Source organism: Hippocampus comes, unplaced genomic scaffold (genome assembly GCF_001891065.2).
Source record: "Hippocampus comes isolate QL1 unplaced genomic scaffold, H_comes_QL1_v1.1 scaffold33, whole genome shotgun sequence".
NCBI lineage: Eukaryota > Metazoa > Chordata > Actinopteri > Syngnathiformes > Syngnathidae > Hippocampus > Hippocampus comes.
The window spans coordinates 1,421,400-1,427,859 of NW_017804842.1; the positions used below are offsets into that span (position 1 = coordinate 1,421,400).

A 6,460-nucleotide genomic window follows, 5' to 3' on the forward strand; every position below is an offset into this window, starting at 1 on the left:
CACTCTCCCACCTGCTTTCTCCCCCCCCCCCCCTCGCTTTGCCAGCTGCTTCTCCGGTCACACCCACACGCCCTCTAATTGCCGCTGATATGTGGGTGCGCAGATGCGTCGAGACACTGATCCATTAAGTGGCCAGGCCCGGCTTGATTGGCTCCGGATGAGGCACACCCTCCCTCCCCCTTGAAATAGCCCGCTTGGCTGTTAGCCAAGCGGCCATTTCCTGTGTCTGAGAGGAGCTCCAGCCACCGGGGCTCGAATGCATTTCCTGACGAAGAATAAAAGTTTTATTAATGAGCGCCAGTGCATCAGTGGCCCGGGCCTCACTCTTGCCTGCTCATCAGGAGAGATGACGACTGTGAAAATACAAACACGGTCACAGTAGGAGGAAAATTGGCCATTTGTTAGCCTTTATTTTGAAATCCTTTTACTGTTATCAGACTTTACGCAAAGGGAAGTGCAAAACAAAGCACAGACTCCATCACAATCACCTGCAATCCATGATAGGGGTTTATTTTTGGGGAAAAAGAGGGCGACTTGGTTGGGGGTTAGGGTTAGTGAATTCAAGGGTTAGCTAGGTAAGGGTAAAGGATGGTTGGAATGTTCTTGATCCTGTGCCTGAATCCTCCAGGTGTCCTTCCTGAGCCACACTCTGGATTTCATCTCGGATTAGCTTTCAGGGAGGTCAGGGTCAGAGTTAGGGAAAGGCGTGGTTGAGATGCTGTTCCCTTCCAGTTGCCGAACCATCCTCACGTCCATCGGACCATACATTTGATTCCATTTCAGAGGCGAAGGGGTCAGGGCTCGATATTGGGGTATGCTAGCGAGGAGGTTGGAGTTGAGGGCTGGGGAAGTCGGACGTGGTTGCAATAGCCTTCCGTTCCTTTTCCAGGGCTTGAACCCTCCTGGCGTCCTTTCTCAGCCACACCCTTGATTTTGTTTCAGATGCCGCTGTGAATGTCAAGATGCTGCCTTGCATTCTTGGAGACCTTGGACCGAGTTTGGATTGGTTGCACCGAGTCCGCCAGACGTCTCACGTAGAGGTGGTCAGCCATGCAACTGTTTTTTCTGGAAAACGATTATTCTAAAAGTAAGGGCCAAGGGTTCCATGTTGATAATGATGATGACCTTTGCCGTTGAGCCTACCTGGGCTGACAGCCGGCGTCATTCTTTCGCTTTTTGGGATGGGTAATTTCTTGTCCCGCCTCACCACCATCCTTGGTTTTCTCCTTCTGTCCCGACTGCTTCTTGTTGCAGACACGGTTGCCCAGATTCTGCGGAAACACTTCCTTCTTTTTACCATGAGGCTCCTTAGAGTCACAGGCAGCCATTATTCCGCAGCAAAACCGAACACTGTGCGACAAAGAAACCTGCAATTAGCCAGGAATCCAATAAGGTGATTTTTTTTTTTTCGGGGAGTGGCTGGGGGGACTTACTGGGGGCTGATGGCAAAGTGAGGCCACAGGTGGCTCATGCTGATAAACTGCTTATCTGAAACCTGGCGGGGCATCATCCGAAGAGACGCGTCCAGACAGAACATCCCCTTCAACATGTCCACAAACATCAGCTTATCGGCCGAGTACACAACCTGGTCCGAGGGGTGTCTGGTGTAACACCACTGGAACTGCTGGAGCTGGAGAACAGAACTCATGAGAACCTCGTGAAGATTCTCTCGAGACATCTTTCGATCCTACTTGGAGGAGGTGGTCAAGAGAGCTCAACTGGAGCTTCATGGCCATCCTGACTGCTATTCCGGTCTCTTGCTGGTACGTTTCCGACGTCTGACGAGAGGCGACATCGAGGTTAGACCTTTGAGGTTAGACCTGACTTTGACTTGGTATTCATGAGACTCGGCTGGTCTTCGACCTGAAATACATGACTTCACGGTTTACATTTGTTTACATTGGAAAATCTGCACGTTGGCAAGTCAAACAGGAGAGATACTCGACTTGACCGTACTTCCGACTTTGGGGAGAACGAGAGGGATAAGGATGGAGTGGTTATCACTCAGGAGTTGTAAGAAAGCAGCACCCCTGAACCTAACTCAAGGTCAATTTCGTCCCACCCACCATTATTAGCACATGGGAGGGAGTGTACCTTCAGGCTCCACAGACTGGTTTCAGTTTCCTGGCGGAAAAAGTGTTCAGTCTTTTTTCCAGAGACCAGAAGGCTGTCTGGAAAGGCTCCTTGAGTCCCTGTGATGTACGTTATCTGAGCATACAACACATCACAGTCGCCATAGAAACCGCTGACCTTAAAGGCAAACGTGGGGTTACTTGATAACGACAGCGAATCCAGTGCGTAGTTGCCCTCAGAATGGAACTATACCATAACTCTGACAATTTACACTGCCCCCATCCAAAGTACTTCAAACTTTGTTTGAAGCAGGCAGCAGTGATCAACGTTTGAGCCCAGATCAATAATGATAATGACCATTTCGTAGTCATTCTTGCCTGGGAAAATCAGTGTACCCGTGTACAAAAAAGCAGTCACGCATCATCATGGACCAAATGTCATTAACTTTGTCAAGTTAATGACAAAGACGTTATTGATGTACAGTGTGTACATCCGGTTTTATTTTGAAGAGACACAGTCAAAAGCGGAAGTTTCGCTGCTGTTCACTCCTGCGAGGCACGTGTGATTATGACTGGCGAAGGCAAGGTAAATGAATTGGTCGACTTTATTCGTGTTTTAATGTTTCACAGTATGTGGCTTGAATCATCCCCTTTTTTAATACACGTTTACAGACTTATCGATCCGTTTGCTATCATCGCACACTGTTGAATCGTTAATGTGTGGAATTTGAAGTTTAATCTCAAGCCTTTGAGGTGAATTAAGGAGGTCTTTTCGAATTAGAAAATGGCGGCATCAACATTAGCTTCGCTAAAGATGTCTAAATCATATTTTCCCGACCCGGTGATGTAACTTACAATACAACAGGGAGCTCCAGTTGGCTGCAGAGCCCCCTGGGCATGCGGGGCACGGTTTCTGCTGTAAAAGGGGGTCGATAGGCCTGGCAGGCTTTGGATGGGGAAGGGAGGGTCAAAATGGTGGCAAAGCACAAACACAGTGGCCTTATGAGCATGGATGTATCCGTCAGGCACAGAAGAAATTGCATGTGGCCGAGATGAGGAGTACAGAGTTTGAATGGCATGTGAGTTCATTTAAGGCCTATAAAGTCATTAAAAAAAAAAGAGCGAGAGAGAGGATTTACAGTAGGGTAAATCAGAAAGTCAATATTAGATTTGTTTATATCAATGCCATAATGATAAGGGGTGCCCAATTGTTATCAAACACTTTTTGGGGGTCACATTATTTGCATTTGTGTATTGGAAATGAATTGGAGTTACCAGGCTACTACCCGATTTCTGCAGGATAACGAAGAAAACGTGCGTAGTACACGTATGACACTTTTCCACTGCGCTGACTGAAGGGAAAAATGACGCAGCACTCCAGTCGGAACGAGATGCGCCAACAAATGAAAAAAATGGCAAAAGAACAAAGGTTTCCTCTATTGATTCTTTTTGGAGCAAAGACAAATGTTATCCAAGTAGAGACTTTAGGGCAAAGTGGAGACTGGGGGACATCAACATGGTAAGATAACGTTCGCATTGGGCATTTTTTATGGGGCATTTTGCTCAAATTTTACGTAACTTAACGCATTGATATTTGAGTATGTTTGAGTCCTTAGAGGGATGAAATTCACATTGCGATTTGACCTTTTTTAGGCCATCTCACAGCTGAAATGTGTAAGCATTTTCATTCTTTCTTTTTTTTTTAACCCCCTCTTCCGCTGTCACGCCTCATAATTAATTCACGAGGCCTACATACCGTCGGTACGGCCTGCATAATCGATTTGAGTCTCGTAACGTGTGAGGCAAGGGTGAGGAAGGATTACAATGAAGCTCAATGCTTGAGCTTCACTTTTTGTGCCAGTTCCTCACATGCCACTTTATACTGTGCACAGTAGAATTCACTCGGGACGGGTTTCATTTGTAGGAGAACTTCGAGTGTAGTGACAAGCAGTCGATGGGGCATCCAACAAGCCCTACAGAGCTGCCATGACCTCATTCCATGGCCCCGCTGCCTGACCTGAAGAGAGAATGACGCCAGTCTGCTTTCTCTCAGGTACAAAGTGTCTGCAGCTGTTTTAGAACATCAATCATTGATGTCCCCGATAGTTCATTTCCTTTTTCTCAAATAGCAGTCCCCTTTACGGTTTACATTTGATATAACCCTTGGGGAAAAAAAAAGTTCCACGTTTTAAATAGAAATTCGTTTACCCTAATTTCGTCAACATAACTGGTTATGTGCCTGCATTTGTGCACGCGTGTGTGATTGTGCGCTCAAAGCACTCAGAATGCGGTGAGTGTGTGGGTGACATTTGACTGTGAACAAGGGTGAATGTAAATTAGCTTTTTATGATATTAACTGCACAGTTTCTTTTTTTTAATGGTTGGAGGAATTTTCCTGAAAGAATAAAAGTAAAATTGCCCCATGTCTTGCAAAGGTGTTGCATTTTCCTTTTTTCTTCGGATTATTTCTGACGGCAAAATAATCTTGTGCTTCTCTATTGAGAATTTGAAGATCAACATCTGACAGTGCTGACCGATCTTGCTTGGGCTCCTTTTTTGCGGTTGACTTAATTTGCAGCATAACCGGGCGGCCTTTTATTAGATTCTGTGAAAGTGTAAACCTCAGAAGTCGTGGATGGCATGGATACAACTGTGAGTTAGTTATTTTCCTTATTTATTTGGGAAATTTGAAACCACTTTTTTTCCAAACGGGTATGAGTACTTCCAGATACCAAGTCACTGATACCACTATTTTTGATGCATACCATTTCTCATAAAGCAATGACAGATCATTTTTTAAAAAAGGCCTTTCATTTATTTCTGACAAAAAAAACAACAAAAAAACAGGACAGTGACCCTGCAATACGCACACAAAAAAATTCAAACACCAAGCAACTCACTCAGAATTCATTTGTAATAAATTAACAAAAGTGTAAAAACAAAACTGAGTTTTAGTCATTCCTTGAAAATAGTACAGGTTCAACCGTGAACTGTTAAGCATGGCACGGTGAAGAAGGAAAATAGGGGGCAGGGTTGTTACTGTTGAAAAATATATGACAATGCATTTCATATCAGTCGATACGGATACGTATTGATTTATTTTTAACCTATTCAAAAAAAGAAAAAAATATTAAATGAATTAAAGACAAAATATCAGAACATAAAACTATCCAGAGTGTAAATATTATTCATTCATAGTAAGTAAGATTATGCAACAAGTGAGTACAGCACTTTGTATTATCCACACGATGTCCACTCAACAGGAAAAAGATAGACCTTGTTACGTACTGAATAATGACAACATTCTATTTTCTCAATTGATGATAGCAGTAAATGTGTAAAAATAAGTACATGCATGAAACACCGTAATGGAGAAAATCATCCGACCATCCAAACTGAGTTAGTCAATAAATGTATACAGTTTGCTGGCAACTCACTAATAATGCCGTCCAAGCATTAACGTAAACATACGCAGGCTTATAGAAATTGCATCTTAATGGGCATATGACGGGACGGACATGGATGGAATTAAAAAGACAAAAAGACTGTCAGCCATGCAGAAATTGACTCAGCAAAGAGATGTATATATTTTGGTAGCAAAACCCTAATGATGCGAGGTATTAACGCAAACTCTATAAACATGCACGTAGTTAGAGAATTTTTTTTTTCAGTGGACATTTGACAGTAATGACATGGATTGCAGTTCACTTAGAAAAACATTTAGTCAGTCGTAAATGCTATTTAAGTCCTGATAATACATCCACAAGAGGGCGCCGGTGACGGGTATCGGCCTCCTCGTGTGTACTCGATACCTTAAAATAAAGCCGGTATTGGTACTCGCCCATGACTGTTACGGTCTGTACTTACGTATTGTTCTCTGTGCACTGAATAAATACATGGTGATTTAGCTTTTAATCTGGATACAGTTAAACGATATACTCGTTATAATTCCGAGATTTAGTTTTTAAAGGCTTGGTTAAATCAAAGAACCTTCCAGTTTTTGTATGACATCTGATGCCATTGAGGTCAAAAGTCACATTGACGCACACCTTCCCGGACAATCCTCATGGCGTACAACGTTTTTTTTTTGTTTTTTTTAAAATCCTATGGAGTCTTTTCCCATTTCATGACTTGATTCACTTCTATGTCAGATGCTCTCGTGCGTGGGGTGGAGAAACAGGGGGGAGCACTGCAGCTGAACACCACCTATGGTGTGACTTTGTTATTTGAAGCCATGATCCAGAGTTGCCTCTCTACCCTGCTCATCAGAACTCACTGCTGACCCTTGCCGGTAGTCCCTCACACTGGTTCATTGAAAAAGAAGCCACTTGAAAATCACTTAGCGTCTTTGTGTGTGTGTGTGTGTGTGTGTGTGTGTGTGTGTGGGT

At 43.7% G+C, this 6,460-nt stretch overlaps 1 protein-coding gene and 1 long non-coding RNA gene across 2 annotated transcripts in view; both read right to left on the reverse strand.

Moving 5' to 3' along the window:
* The window catches only part of pof1b (POF1B actin binding protein), a 19,643-nt gene that overhangs the window by 1,240 nt on the left and 11,943 nt on the right, over positions 1–6,460 (reverse strand). The gene's annotated exons all lie outside the window — the stretch shown is intronic.
* LOC109517789 (uncharacterized) lies at positions 1,731–2,509 on the reverse strand. Its single transcript, XR_002168612.1, has 3 exons — positions 2,431–2,509; positions 2,095–2,208; positions 1,731–1,778 (listed from the first exon to the last, which is right to left on the reverse strand). It is a non-coding gene; the product is annotated as an uncharacterized LOC109517789 (long non-coding RNA).